At 44.3% G+C, this 15,473-nt stretch overlaps 1 pseudogene across 1 annotated transcript; it reads right to left on the reverse strand.

The window, feature by feature from the left end:
* Positions 1 to 14,891: 14,891 nt before the first annotated feature.
* LOC308259541 (cytochrome c oxidase subunit NDUFA4-like) lies at positions 14,892 to 15,233 on the reverse strand (annotated as a pseudogene). Its single transcript has one exon. The product of its transcript is annotated as a cytochrome c oxidase subunit NDUFA4-like (transcript).
* Positions 15,234 to 15,473: the final 240 nt, after the last annotated feature.

The following is a 15,473-nucleotide window of genomic DNA, read 5'->3' on the forward strand; positions in this document are numbered from 1 at the left end:
CAAGGAAGAACAGAAGTTAATTAGCAGGAAGAACTCCAGAGCTCCTCAGCTCAGGTAGAACCTACATAGCAAACTTTACTAACGAGCACTTATCTTTTATTAATCATATATTTGCTTTCCCACCATTATATTTTTTTTTTGTCATTTGTTTTCCCTGGAAGCTCAAAGTCTTTTCCTTCTGTCTTGACATTTCCTTACAAATGTACTTTATTTTGTTAAGATGCTATAAGCCCAAATTCTCATCACCCTTTTGAGTTATTTATCACTATGTTGTTCCCACGTGTGGAGGACCATTTTTCTCTTACTAATCTGTCTTTTGTTTTTCTCTTATTAATCTATCTTTTGCTAGTCTAATTTACAGTATTCACCAACAAACATAGAGAAAAAGAAAATTTTTTTCCTCCCTTACCACCTTATTGGCTGTTTCCTAAGGAAGTCCCTCCTAATAGGTCTTTACTTCTCTGGGTTTAGGGACCTGAAAACAGAGGTTCTTACTTCTTTTCTGAAATTCCCACAAGGGTTTGCTTGTTAGTTTGCATCACTAATTAGTGTTTGCAATTTTTCTAGGACTAGGGAACCTGAAAAAAGAATTCTCAGAAAGATGCTCCAAAGTAATGGACACATTTCTCTGGAGAACTCAAAGCAGGGATTGAATATTACTTTATAGGACTTCACAGTAAACCCTGGGCTGGGGTAGGGCCTGAGAAGCATGAATGTGATACTGGAAAGCCAGTGGTTTGCCTGAGTCTATAAGGTCCTGCACAAATTTCTATTTCCCTCCATAAGTTTAGCTTCTTTTATTCCCATTTCATCAAATTCAATTTCTCATATTGATAGAGCTCAGTATCTTTCTAAATCAGTTTTTCTTGACCAAAGAATCTTAATGGGTCTATCTATTGGGAGAAAAAGTCTTAGAAAGACTATAAACCTCTTAAAAATTTGTTAGTGAATTTGGAGTAAGAATAAATCATAGTTTTACAAACTCTGGACTTTTTTTTTTTAGAATCACTGATCTTTATCAGATTAAATTTAAAAATTGACCAAATTTCTTGGATATGGGAAAAATGATTTTATATACATATATAATTGTGGAGTCTGGGCTATAAATTGCACAGTAGATATTTTTGGCCTCCTCTGCACTATAACCTCCTTTTTATAGATGAGAAAACTGAACACTATTTTTAATAAATTCCTGACTTAGCTCTTGCTCTGGATCATGCTGCTGGCTGCTGAATCAAGATGGACTCCTTCCTATACCTGTGTGTGCCTGGCCATGTTTTTCATCTAGGATGGTCTTAGTTTCTACATTTGTTATGTAGGAAGAATAATGGTACCTGCATCCATAGTATTGGAATATAAAGCTCAGAATGGTGCCAAAAGTATAAGGATTCAATAGATGTGCTATTTCCCTAATGCTTCTCTCTGCCTCCTATCCTTACCTCCTGCAAACACTCCAGGAAGGACTAAGCCACAAGAAGGGCTAGGGGCAAAAAAGGCAAAGTGGCATGCTGGGAAATGGGGACTAATACCCGGAATTAAGAATTATCTACTTCAAATCACCACTTAGAAATCAACAATACCCATAGTCAAGGAGCCAGGCCACCCAACTCATTTAATTACTCACTAGTTTTCACATGAAAGGATGAGGTGCTCTAATAAAACCCGCCCTTTTTTTGGTGTCACCATGGAGGCTGGTTGCACAGGGAGCAACCCCAGGGAAGGTTGTCCTGAGCACAGTCAATTCCCAATCTCCAAGCTACAAGGTCTGCAGATCAGTAGCTGAGCAGCAATCACACACTGGGAGAGCCCGTGTGTGGAGGGCTGAGTGGTGGGGGTCTGCAAATGGAGAGAGGCATCCCAGACGTGGGGTAATTAAGTTTAATTTTCATCATCTGCACTCAACACAAAGTTCAAGTCACCCAAGGCCAGAGGGGGAAAAGAGGAGCACTGTGGAAAAGACAAAGGGCCTTGCACCAGAGCCTGCTATGACTGGCCCCGCCGCAGAAGCCTCCAGCCCTAATGAATCCCGCCTGTTCACCTACACAACAAGCAACCATGTTCTGCCTCCAGGTCTGGCTCTGCCCCCCCCCCAGGGAGCCAGGCAAGGGGGTGGCGGGTCTGTGGTTCTTTCTCTGGCCACATTCTTCTGACTCTATGTCATTCCTCCTGCAAATCGCTGACAGCCAGCGCGCTTCGCTGCTTCCCAGTCCGTGTGCTCCTGAATCACTTGGGGAAACCTGTTCTTGCCTACCATATGTATATTTATAAACTTCAAAAAAAATTTTAAAGTTTTAAATTTTAAATGCACAGGTTTACAAGTAATGCTGGCAAAAAGTGTGTCCACAATCTAAGTGGCTGGCTGAAGAGTTGAAAGCATTTGGGCCGTCTCGGCAGGAAAGGAAGCAAGAGATAAAGTAGTCCCAGGAGAAGGCAGTTGTGTGAGGATGGGTACGATGGCTTATAAAAGGCACTTTCGGCAACAGACCCAGGGTGACCAAGGCTCTACTACCTACTGGACATGTGAACCTGGGCAATTTTATTGGTCTCTGGGCCTCAGATTTCTCTTTTGTGAGAAGGAGGTAGTGGTATAGCTACCTTATGATTTTGGCGAGATGACAAAATGAGGCTGGTATACACAATGGGATTTCAGTCAGTGGTGACTACCACTCTTGTCTATGAACATCTCATCTTGGAGTTTTGAAAATAAATATTCTCCCTTCAAATAGTTAACTGAAATTAAGCTAAAGTAAAGACTGTTTACCTCAGGTCTGTAATTCAAGTCAGGTCATGTCATTACATTGATCTGAAGCAAATGCACATCTGAAAAAATACATGTGTGCTTCCAGTTGGAGAAGCTGGAGAATAAGAGGCAAAGTGTGCACCTGCTTGAAGACAAAACTGAGAGGCCTGTTCTGATTGGACCCTGCCCAGGACCCAGATAATACCTTCGCAGGTCCTTGCATTAAACATCTGGTTCAATCTCGCCACCTGTTCACTGGGGTAAGAAGGGTTGGTATATAAAGTGACTTGTCTCCTTCTCTAGATGGAAATTAAGGACACAAAACAAAAGCAGGTAAACACCATTCACTCGTCTAATACAATGCATTGTATGTCTACTACACCCATTACTTCAGATCCTAGGAGGGAGGGTGTGAATAAAACCCGTGTGGTCCCTTGCCTTCCACACTTACAGACCAGACAGGAATGAGACACTGAGCAACACAGAGAGGACAGAAGCTGGTAACGGGGGCTCAGCCTTGTCAGAAAAGCTCCCCTAGGAATTAACACTGAACTTCAGACCTAAAGAAAAGCAGAGAGGAGAGAATGGAGGACAAAGGATGACTCCTGGACCATGTAATCAGGAGGCTGGAGATGTAGACGGACCTTGAAAACAATGAACTTCATTCCGAGGACAGAGAAGCCATTTGAGAGGCAGACAGCGGCTGGGTCCCATTCATTCCTCAGATTCTGCTCTCTTGGCATCTGGAATTCAGCAGAGGCACTGAAGAGTTAAGAAGGAGGGGACCTGTGATCCATCCGTGGCATGGGCTGAGTGGCAGGGAGAGGGCAGTCAAAGAGTCACAGCTGCCTCCCGGTGTGATGGCAGCTGGAGGTTGGCTGGTGGGTGGTGGTAGTGGTGTGCTGGAGTTGCCTCTCCGCACTCCAGAAAAAGCCCTGTTGTGTGAGTCTTCAGGAGCAGAGCTGAAGTGTTCTGATAACAGTCACATGAATAGGCTGTGGCCCGTGCCAGCAACTTGCCTGCAACCACATGGGAGACTCTGAGCCAGAGCTCTGCCACTAAGATGCTCCTAGATTCCTGGTCCTCAGAAACTGGGTGAGGTCATCAATTTTCTTATTTTAAACTGCTAAATGTACTACACAGTGTCAGTCCACTTGGGCTGCTATAACAAAATACCATAAATGGATTGATGTATAAACAACAGACATTTATTTCTTATAGGTCTGCAAAATGGGGAGGCCTAGATCAAGATTCAGTGTCTGGCCAGGCATGGTGGTGCACACTTATAATTCCAGCATTCGGGAGGCTGTGACTGGAAGATCACGGTTCTCAGACAGCCTCAGCTCCTTAGTGAGGCCCATTGCAACTCAGTGAGACCCTGTTTCAAAAATAAAAAGACTAAAAAAAAAAAAAATAGGCCGGGGAGTGTAGCTCAGAGGTAGAATGTCCCTGGGTTCCATTACCAGTAACGCAAAAAACAAAAAACAAAAAAAGATTTAGTGTCTGATGAGGGCTTTCTTTCTGACTCATAGATGGCATCTTCTAAGTACTTCCTGACATGGTAGAAGGAAAGAGCTCTGATCACTTTGGCCTCTATTATGGTCTGAGGGTTCGACCCCCACCCCCTGCAGTTTATATGTTGTAATCTACTTCTCATTTGGTGCTCTGAAGAGCTGAGACCTTTCAGAGGTGATTAGTTCTTGAGGGCAGCGCCTTCATGAATAGGATTAGTGCCCTAAGAAATGGGCCTGGGGGAGGCTGTTGATGCCTTCAATCACATGAAGACACAGCAAGAAGGTATCAGGTATGAAGAAGAGAGTAGGCCCCACCAGGCACTGAATCCATTGGCACCTTGATCTTATACTCTCTCATCTCCAGAACTATGAGTAATAAATTTCTATTGCTTGTAAATGACCAAGTCTATGGTATTTTTGTAATATCAGTTTAAACAGACTAAGGTAGCCCCATATAAGAGCAGTAATGCCATTCATGAGGGCTCCACTCTCCCACCCTAGTTATCACCCATAGGTCTCATTTGCCATCACACCACATCACATTGAAGATCAAGTTTCAACATAGGTATTTGGGAAGGACAAAAACTTTCTGACTGTAGCTCACCATAACAAATCACAAATACACAAAAAGGCATCTGAACTTTGCAATATGAGTTAAAGAAGAACCAAAAAGCATCTATACACCAGTAGACCTGCAGTCAGATAAAAACTGCTAGCCTAGCCACTGCTTAAGGATTCAGTAATTAGAAATGTTAATAGAGTGAGACCATCACAGTTAGGAGGCTTCCAGCTGTACATAACAGCACACCCAATTCATGTAGCTTAATTAATAAGTGATTTTATTATCTCATGTTACAGCAAGTTCACAGGTAAAATGGCTCCAGAGTTATTTAATTCTGTGGATCAACAACAATGTTAAATGCGCAGGACCAAATTACCAAAAGATATATACAGTGTGGGAGCATTTATCCAAAATCTCAGAAGATAAAAATAGCATATATTGTTTATGAATACAGACACATCACTAAGCTATTAAGACATATATAGAATTATATTCTCCACCTTCATGATCACAGTCACCACTGAAAGGATGGAGCATAATATGAAGTATAAATTTTTAGCTAAAATATGAAAGAAGCAAAGGAGAAATCTAAAACTACTGAAGCAAAATGTTAACCTCCTTTTCATCTTGAAGGCAAGTAAATAGATTATTGTCTGAGCTTTTATGTATGCCTGGGTTGTCTATGTTTTATGGTGCTATAAAGAAGATGTAAGAGCATAGAACACAGGAGGATATTTTGCAATGGATAGAGAAGATAAGCACGGATTAAGAAAACATTTCTCATGGAATATCATCATCAGAGCCAGGAGAGGAAAAGCTGGCCAGCGCGCTAGAGTGAGGCAACACTCTTTGGATGATGTTCCCATCACCCAAAGCCTCATGAAGACTCGGGAACGTGGTGCATGGGTCAAATTATTAGGAACTGAGTGATTAGGGGCATGCTGTGAAATCCTGCTCAAAACAAAAGATAAATCACTGCACCTTGCATCTCCTACCACAAAGAACGAAGGTTGCCAGCTTCATGTGGGGTCTAGATGGAAAAAGGGGTCCTCGGTCAGTCCACACTGCTGCAAGATGCTCTGCCATTTGGAGCATATGCTCAGGCACACTGTCTGGTGTAGGGGTGTCAATGGAAGGGGAAGATGCAGTATGGATCTGATAGGAAATGCCAGTGGCAGAATCAAATAGGCTCTGAGGTTCTGGACCAGAGCTGTATGCAGCAGAGAATTATATGCTTCTTGAGAAGCAAATCCTGAAATGCTATTGAACTTTGGTGGACAGAGAACACTTGACTCTGGGGTATCAAGCAACCATGAGTATGGACTTATCCATCAGGAGCTGAGTTCCACCAGAACTTCCAAGTCATAAAACAAAGTTGCATGAGCCCATGGCAATCCAACTGTGGATGGAAAGGGCCTATCTGGGATGGAGCCTGAGCAGGACCAGATAGCACATCAAGTTTCACAAGCAGAGACCCTAGACCAAGGATCTAAGTTTCTTTTCTCAGCTTGTATCTATAGTTAGGGTGTACATATATTAGGGTGATTCCTAATACACCTGAACAAAGGAGGCAGACCCCAAGCTTGGTTTAGAAATGAAACATAATATACATGTCTGCAAGCTGAAGATGGATAGTGGGTGGATTTGAAAGACAGCACTGAGGGAAGTCTTTTCAATGGGTAGGACCCTAAGCTTTCTGTGAAAGAAGTGGCCTGAGGTGAGAATATGTGTAAAGGGTTACAGGGCAGTACGAAGAAAGCCTGGAATGAACCAAGATGTTGGAGGCAAGAAGGTCTGGGGTAGAGGCTCATGGGTGAGAGTAGAGGCAGATGGAAGAGGGCACCAAGATGACCAAAGAGTGAGCAAGTGGATAAGAAAGCAGCCTGCCTGCAAGAGGCATTGAACAACCAAGTACAGCGGGTTCCTGAATTAAGATGATCAATTTTTGTTTTTGTTTTTGTTTTTTTTGTTGTTGTTGTTTAGAGGTTTTGTTTGTTACTTTATGATGGTATGAAAGCAATATACATTCACTTCACTAAAAGTGATACTTTGAGTTTTGAATTTTGATCTTTTTCCAGGCTAGCAATATGCAGTATGCCCCTCTTGCAATGCTGGGTGGTAGCAGTGAGCCCCAGTAGGAAAGGATGGAGGCTGCACAGAGCACCATGTTGCTAGCCTAGGATGCTGAGCAGGTCGGGTATATGAAATATATTCTCCACTTACAATTTTTTCAATGTGTGATGGTTTATCAGGAGGTGATCTCACTGCCCACCAAAGGGTATCGGTAGACTGAGAGCAGCTCCACGCACTGATATTAGTCAGTGCTTGTCATCAGCCACCCAGACCTGGCGTGATGCACACATGAGCAGAATGCCCTTGGTGGCAAAGAGGAAGGTTATACCTGGCACAACAACCTGCATGGTAGCTTGCCAAAACCAATCAGACTCCTGGAACCTCTGAGTAGCCAACCCACCGGCAGCAGCACCCAAGGCTGAGCCCTGATAAAGCATCATTCCGACCCTGTAGGACTGGAACAAGGACCAGAGAATTCGCACTTCTACCAAGATCCCAAATGATGCCAGTGGTGTTAGCTTGTGGACTACTGTTTGAGGAGTAAGGACTGAAGGGAGCAGATGTCACCTCCTCTTAGTTCACAGGTTGGAATGTTGATAGAGAGGAAAGCCCTATCCATAGGCTGTAAAGGAGAGTCATGAAGAGTTTTAGCAGGGGACCAGTTTTCCTTTAAGCAGCAGGGACACTGCCCAGTGGGAGATGGCACCCATAGACTTGCCTGGCTTGATTAAGAGGGATTCAAGGAATGGTCTCTGGGAATAAAAGACCTCTTTTCTGGGCAGCTTAGAAGGGGCCAGCATGAATTGTGTTGCCTCTTGAAGGATTTAGGATGTGTCATCAAGTTTTCTCTTTTCCCTCTGCATGCTGGCTTGATCATGGACCTTAAACTTTCAATCTTGAGTTCCCATAACTAACAACAGAACTGTCACCAGGGGAAGTATGCTGCTGTCTGAAGAAGTTAGGAGTCAGGAGGGATCTGGCAGTATCCCCCCATAAATCCAAGACTGCACATGCCTCCCTTGGGCTTTGCAAACCTACCCTCTGTCTTCCTCTTCACAATGGGCTTCCCAGAGCCTCAGGACAACCATAAATCAGACTGGGCCAGGGCAGTGTTGACGCCAGGCTCCCCATGATTGTCCCTCTGGTGGACTGGGCCCCTTTACCTGTGATTTGGCTCCAGACCCTTTTATTCTTTATCATATTTCATTGGAAAATCTGATCTCATTTAAGGTTTGTTTCCAATTCTGTTTCTGGGCAGGTAACCAGTGGAATGAAGCCAGGGAAATGTAAGCAGTTAATGAAATCTAACAGGGTCCACACGTTCAGTGATATTTCATGCCTCCAACAAGTCCGTCTCTCCTATTTCCTTCATTGGCCCTTCCTTCTGGTACAGCCTGGGTCTGTTCTCCATCACTGTTATAAGTACTTCAGGGAAACACAGGTGCCTGTGGTCATTATAAATTCATATCCACCTGCTGGACCATGCGTGTGAAGAAGGGCAACTCAGGGTCAGCCTGTATGTGGCAGATGGGGGTGGCCATCTGGCCAGGAGCCCTGTAGGGCCCATTAATCATGCTTTCCAGAGGCAAGGAGCTCTCGTGGGAGTGAGGTAAGAGTTCCACCTGTAGCCAAGACGCTGGATGCTTTTAAACAGTGGCCCTGAAAGTCTTTACAGTGGGTGTCTTTGAGTTTCTTACACACTGGAAGCAATTAACTTCCCTTGTCCATTCTTTCTCTTTGCCTTTGCCAGTCTCTGCATCTCTCCCTTCCTCTCCCCTCTCCCTTCTTCCCTCTCCCCTCTCCCCTTTCTCCTCTCCCTTTCCCCCTCTCCCCTCTCCCCTCTCCCCTCTCTCCTCTCCCTTTTCCCCTCTCCCCTCTCCCCTCTCCCCTCTCTCCTCTCTCCTCTCTCCTCTCTCCTCTCTCTGCCTGTGTAAGTATTCATTACTCATTTTCTTTCACAATTCCAATTTTCTCTCTCTCTCTTCTCCCCTTCCTCATTCTCTCATTTCCTTTTGTTCCTTCGGTCCTGCCTCTCTCATCCTCATTCTCTCTCTTTGCTATAGAAAAGCAAGGCTCAAAACAAAAAGATGAGGTGAGACTAGAGCATCACTTACACAGGGAAGTGGAAAGGTTGAGCACATGACTGATTCTCATCTGATCATTTGAAAGCAGAGGGTCCTGCCTGAAGGAGGCATAGGAAACAGGCTGGGCACCTCCAGAGAAACTGGGAAATGGCCCATTTTTTCACTATCCTCTAGTTTCACTCTTTCCCGTAGCTGGTTCCTGCTCACCTTTCTTGGCATTCCTGCAGCCTCCCCTCCAGGCCTCTTCCATCCTGTCATAGGTCAGAGTTGACAGTGCCTCTGAGAATCTCCAGGCCTCAATTCCCATGTTCAATCCCTTTCCAGGCTCACACAAGGAGCCTAGGTCCTCAGCAATTGCTGCTCTTTGCTAGGGATAACTACTGCATCAGAAATCACCTTTGTTAACTCTGCATGGTGCCTGTAATCTCACTACGTAAGAGGCTGAGACAGAAGGACCGCAGGTTTGAGACCAGCCTCAGCAACTTAGCAAGACCCTGTTTCAAAATAAAAATAAGGCTTGAGGGTTCGGGTCAGAGATAGAATGCCCTCGTGTTCAATCCCCAGTACAGAAGGAGGAAGAGGAGGGGGAGGAGGAGGAAGAGGAGGGGGAGGAGGAGGAAGAGGAAAAAGAGGAGAAGGAGAAGGAGGAAGAAGAAGGAGAAAGAGAAGGAGGAGAAGAAATGACACCTTTGCTAATATCCAGCTTCAGGCCAAAGGGTAACTCTGATGGGAAACTCCTGCATCCAGGGTGTGCCATCAGAGGCATCAGGTAGGCTGGCTTACTTCTGTCCTAGCCACACCATGTGGAGTCATGAGTGTCTTTGAGCATCAGCCCACTTTCCAAGTCACAGTGAGCTTGAGGAAATATCAGTGACACATGTCAGTCACCCAGACTCCCCAGCTACCAGGTGCAGCAAGGCTGGACCTCAGATCCCAGTTTTTGCTGTCTGCCTTTCTGTCTGGGCTCCAGCTTCTTCCCTATAAAGTGAAGGAAGGAAGTAAAGTGGACCATTGATCTCCAAAGTCCTTTAACTTCAATGGGGTTTTAATATACATGAACTTGGCCGTCTCAGGTTTACATATATATCTCAGTTCTATACATAGAAACCAGTCACCTGTCACTGCCATCCCCATACAGCATGGACTCTCACTCCCCTGGGATCCTAGGGGACACCAGCACCCCATGATACCAACTTCCTGTTTCTTATCATCCCCTTAAGTGTCTCTCAGGTATTCACCATCCAGCCAGTCACCAAAGACACAAGGCAGCCACTGAGTTTTACCTTCTCCCACCCCAATCACCGGTGTCACCTACATCTAAGTCCTCAAGAGCTCACAGTGTGTGTTTCCAGCTGCTACGGCCACCGGCCCATATGGAGAGCTCCCATGTCTGCAGCACCTTGCTTCCAGGGCCCACTCAGCTTCCCTGGCCCTTTCAAAAGAAGGACAGTGTCCCTCTCCCCCATACAGGGTCACACAGACTTCCAAATCGCCTGCTGGTGCCCTCAAGGATCACAGAGTATATTGTACAGAGTTTCTTTTCCTGTTCCTTCAATCCTCCTTTCTACAGGACTCAAGTGCAGTACAAGGGTGACTCCATGGGCCCCTCCCTGTCCCTTGCTCCTCCCAGCAAGGTTAGAAGAGCCTTCCTGCATCAGCTCCTGATGGCCTCCTGCCACTGCTACAGAGGTAAATTGCATTTTAGGCTCAAGTTTAGACAGTCCTATGGCCTGCTGGATATACACACACATGCATGCAAACATATGATCATGCAATAGGCTTCATCACAGCAAATACATCAAAGCATCAAAGATGTGTGTGCATGTGTGTGTTTGTGAACATGCACAGAAACATATAATGCAATATGCTTCGTCGCAGCAAACACATCAAAGTTGTATGTGTGTGAGTGACTGTGTGTGTGAGTGTGTGTGTGTGTGTGTGTGTGTGTGTGTGTGTTGTGAGAGGGTGTGCATTAAATAGAAGAGAAGAGGACTGGAATAAAATCTGTACTCCAATGAGTTAATTCAGCATGCCAAACCACAATACCAGGTAAAAATAAAATTCTCTTCTCCAATCCTTTCCCTCATTGTATTCTAGGAGCAAGTCTCAATCTCCAAAGAAAACCTGTGACAAATACTGCTTCTGGTGACTTTTTAAACCTCTACTTAAAAAGGAAACAACCTGATGAGGAAAAAAATAACACACTGTAAAGAAAGTGCTTTCTGGCAATCAATGTAGGGTGCCTGGAAGCAAAAATATAGGTTAGCTGCTCAGTCTGGAAAATCTGCATGATTCTATTTTTAGAACTAATCAAAAGAGCTTTGTATAAAGACAAGGCACAATAACAGCCATTTTTCTCCCTCTAGGAATGAGAAGTAAAAAGTAGTTATTAAGCGTCTGGGCCCAGATTTCTGAATGATGAAACCTGGAATCTGAGCCTGACTTTATGATCTGTGCTCCCAGCTGAGGACCCAGAGAGACCATAGACCCCTGCGAGGGACATGTCAATTCAGAAGCTGATGGCTCAGTTATCACCAAGACAGCACATGTGACCCAAAGTCAAGACCCAGTGTAAGGAATCAGGAAGGCTAAGACCAGGATCAGGAGGTCAACGGGGGCATCTTCTAAGTGGAGGCTGGTAAGGCAAGCAGGCCTCTCAGGCATGTCAAGGACTTTGTCTTTAGCTCAAGAAGGCATGGTCATCAACCTACAAGATGATGTCCCATGGTCTCCACCTCCTGCCAGTCACAAACGTGCGTGGTTCCCTCCTGCAGTAAGCCAGCACTGTCCATGTGACCAATAACCGGCCAGAGAAGTGATGCACAGCGCCTCTGAGATTAGGCTAGGTAACTAATACCTATGAGAACTGAATTTGCTAACTGTATGACTTTGACCAAGTTGCCTAAACTCTCTGAGCATGGGTTTCTTTCTTCACCTATAAAATAAGAAGGGAATAAAGTAATAGAACATTAACCCAGGAAGTAACTTAGAGATAATATTAGGAGGCCATCAGTCCCCAAAGGCAGGGACTATTACAGGAAAAATGCTGTCCCTCCATCTTCACTCTCTCGGGTCACCACCCACACTGGAGTCTTCACATCCTGTGCAACCCTGTGGAGAGACTCAGGAACTCCCATCTCCTGGTAACAGCCATGTAAGAAACTGGAGAGGGGAAAACACTGTCCTGTCCCTACCCATTAGCCGGGCCCTGAAAATTAGAGAACAAAAGACAAATGAACAAGAGAAAAACAAAAGTTTATAAACATGTGCAGGTGCTGTACATAGAGGAGCACCCTGTGATGATAAGCTCACAGTGGTGCTGAGAATGTGAGTGTTCCTAGCATCTTAACAAAAGAACAGTACATTTAGCCGGGTGCAGTGGCACGTGCCTGAAATTCCAGTACTTGGAAGGCTGAGACAGAAGGATCAAAGATTCAAGCCCAGCCTCAGCAACTTAGTGAGGCCATCAGCAACTTAGCAAGATCCTGTGTCAAAATAAAAAATAAAATAGAGCCGGGCGTGGTGGTGCATGCTTGTAATCCCTGCGCTTGGGAGGCAGAGACAGGAGGATGGCGCAGGTTCGAAGCCAGCCGTGCGCACTGCCTGAGGAGACCCTGTTTCCAAATAAAAATGTAAAAATAGGTCTGGGAGTATAGCCCGTAGGTAGAAGGGCTTCCAGGAACCCCAGTACCACCAAAAAAAAAAAAAAAAAAGGACCAGGCATGGTGGCACATGCTTGTAATCCCAGTATTTGGGAGGTTGAGACAGGAGGATCACAGGTTCCTGCCTGGCCAGTCTGAGTTACTTAGTGAGGCCCTCTGCAACTTAGTGAGACCCCTGTTTCAAAATAAAGAAGAAAACATAGGGCTGGGGGTGTAGCTCGGAGGTTGAATACCTTTGGGTTTAATCCCTAGTACTGTAGAAAAGAAAAGAAAAGAAAAGAAAAGAAAAGAAAAGAAAAGAAAAGAAAAGAAAAGAAGAGAGAAAGAAAAGAAAAGAATTAGAGGCAAGGGTGTAGCTCAGAGGAAGAATGCCTCTGGGTTTGATCCAAAAAAAAAAAAAAAAACAGAGATGGATAGAGAGATTTGGAAATTTGTATCCTAAAGAACAACCGAGGGAGGGCACAGAGCTCCTCTTGTACCCACTGCTCAATTGCCTTCAGCTCAAAATAGTCCTAATGCCAAAATGGCATGTTTGGGGTGGCACGTTCTACCACCCTTTAATGACATCTGAGAAATAGATCCACCAATTCTAGTCTTTAGAAACCACAGCCCCAGCCATACCTTGACTACAATCTCATGAGAAACTCTGAACAAAAACCACTACCCAAGATGCACCCATACTTATGTGAGGTAAAGCATGTTTATTGTTTTAAGACACTACGTGTTAATTTGTTTTGCAGCAACAGATAACTAATATGTAAGAGAAGCAACAGAATTGCATTTTCTACCTGTGTGACTTTGAACAAGTCATTTAACTTCTCTGAGCATCAGTTTCTTTCTTCACCTATAAAATGAGAGGAATAGATTTAGGCAATAGAGCATTATCCCTGAAAGAGATTTGGAGATAATATTAGCAGGTCATTGGTCCATGAAGGCAAACCAGTGGGTATAGACAGAGAAGCAGGTGCCTCAGGTGGGACTTGGGAAATGAAAATAAGAACCTATCATTCCTTGACCACTTGCACTGTGCCAGACACCATGTATGCATTATATCGAATAATTCTCTCATCTAGTCTGAGTTAGACACGCGATTGCCCCCATTTCACAGAAGAGAAGATGTGGCCCAGAGACATGAAGTTAATGACAATTGCATCCTTCCATGCTTCTGAAAGTCATGAAATAACTTCTACAAAAGACCTGGCAGAAATGACTTCTTCCATCTCCTAGATCATGCCTCACACCTACCCTTCAGCATCTTTGATAAAACCATTCCAGCCAGATAATCCTCTCAAATGGTCCTTTTTATTTCCTGCATATAAATTCCCAACTTCACCCTCCACTTGACCTAGGAGTTTGGAGGTGGGGACCATGGATTCGGGTGGAATTTGTTGGTGACAGCGAAGGCCAAACAGCAGCCATAGAAGTGTGTCCCCATTATTTATCTCCTGTCAAAGCCCTGGAAATATAGTCACTGAAAGTTTCTCCAGATTCCTTGGAATTCAGGGTCTTTGTTTCCATGTCTGGAAAGAGATCAACGACTTATCTTGGTAACAGGGCCTGGGATGACACTCATGGATTTAACAATTGTTTTTGGCATGGGTACTACTAAGTGTTTCTCATTTTTGGGTTTTTAAGTCTCACTTTTCAGGGAAGATAAATCAACTGTAAAAGTATGTTATGAAAATGAGCTTGGCAGGCAAGGTCTCCTGGAGAGGAGCAGGAGTAGCTTTATTTTCCATTATCTCAGTGTAAAACAAATAGATTTATCCTCTCAAGATGTTCTTGCAAGGTCACCAGGGGCACAGTGATGGAAGACTCGGCCCTTGGCCGACTCAGGTCCAGAGCATGATCTAAGCAGGCCTGGAATTCTCAAACAAGAAACAAAGAAAGAAGAGAGGGGAGGAAACCTGGCCTAGTTATGAGGGTTTCAAAGTTATCTCAGCACAAGGAAGTTTTCCTTTTTTGCTGAAAACTCCTGGGAATCCTCTAAAGGAAGTGTGTGATTCTCCACATTGTTTTTATTTTTATTTTAATTCCACTAGTTTATTTTCTGTCCTAGTTATAAAGTTCTGAGATTTTCAGCATTAAATAGTGACACATACCAAGTTTCAGAGGTTTATTCATCAGTGTGATAAACTCCAGCAAATCAACATCATTTCATTTATTTGAGAAATTATTTCCTAGTTAAGTGGACAATTGTGTGGATGGCTTCAGAAAGACCTTCATTCCAAGCAGCTTTACGGTGAACCACCTCATTTAGAAGCCTGGACCTTCCTTCTTCTGTTCAATGTAATCCACATTCACTGAGTAGAACTTGTATTGATTATTGGGACCCAGTTTGTCCCAGAGTTCTGGGTTATTCTTCTTGTCCCAACTGACATCAATGTAATCCACATTCACTGAGTAGAACTTGTATTGATTATTGGGACCCAGTTTGTCCCAGAGTTCTGGGTTATTCTTCTTGTCCCGACTGACATCTGGATTGAACAATGCCAGATGCAACACATACAGTGTTTACTGTACCTCCTGCTCCAGTTAAAACAAAATGGGGGTTAAGCTTGGATGCTTCTTAGCTTGACCTAGGACCTGGTGGAGCATCCTTGCAGCAGAGGCCTATGCCCCCCCCCCCCAGTTTAAACAAATACACCAAGCCCAAGATCTCTGCATCTTTTAAAGGTTCTTTCCTTCTGTAAAGTAAGTGAGGTTAAGTCTGAGCAGACGGGGCCCCTTTTCTTCTCTTCATCCCTCTCCTGACAGTCTCATACCTTTCTTGACCAGGTGATTTTGCTGGAAATGTTAGCGGCTGAGGGAAACTGCATGAATAATTAACTCACCTAC

Source organism: Muscardinus avellanarius, assembly GCF_963383645.1.
Source record: "Muscardinus avellanarius genome assembly, chromosome: 1".
NCBI classification, from domain to species: Eukaryota; Metazoa; Chordata; class Mammalia; order Rodentia; family Gliridae; genus Muscardinus; species Muscardinus avellanarius.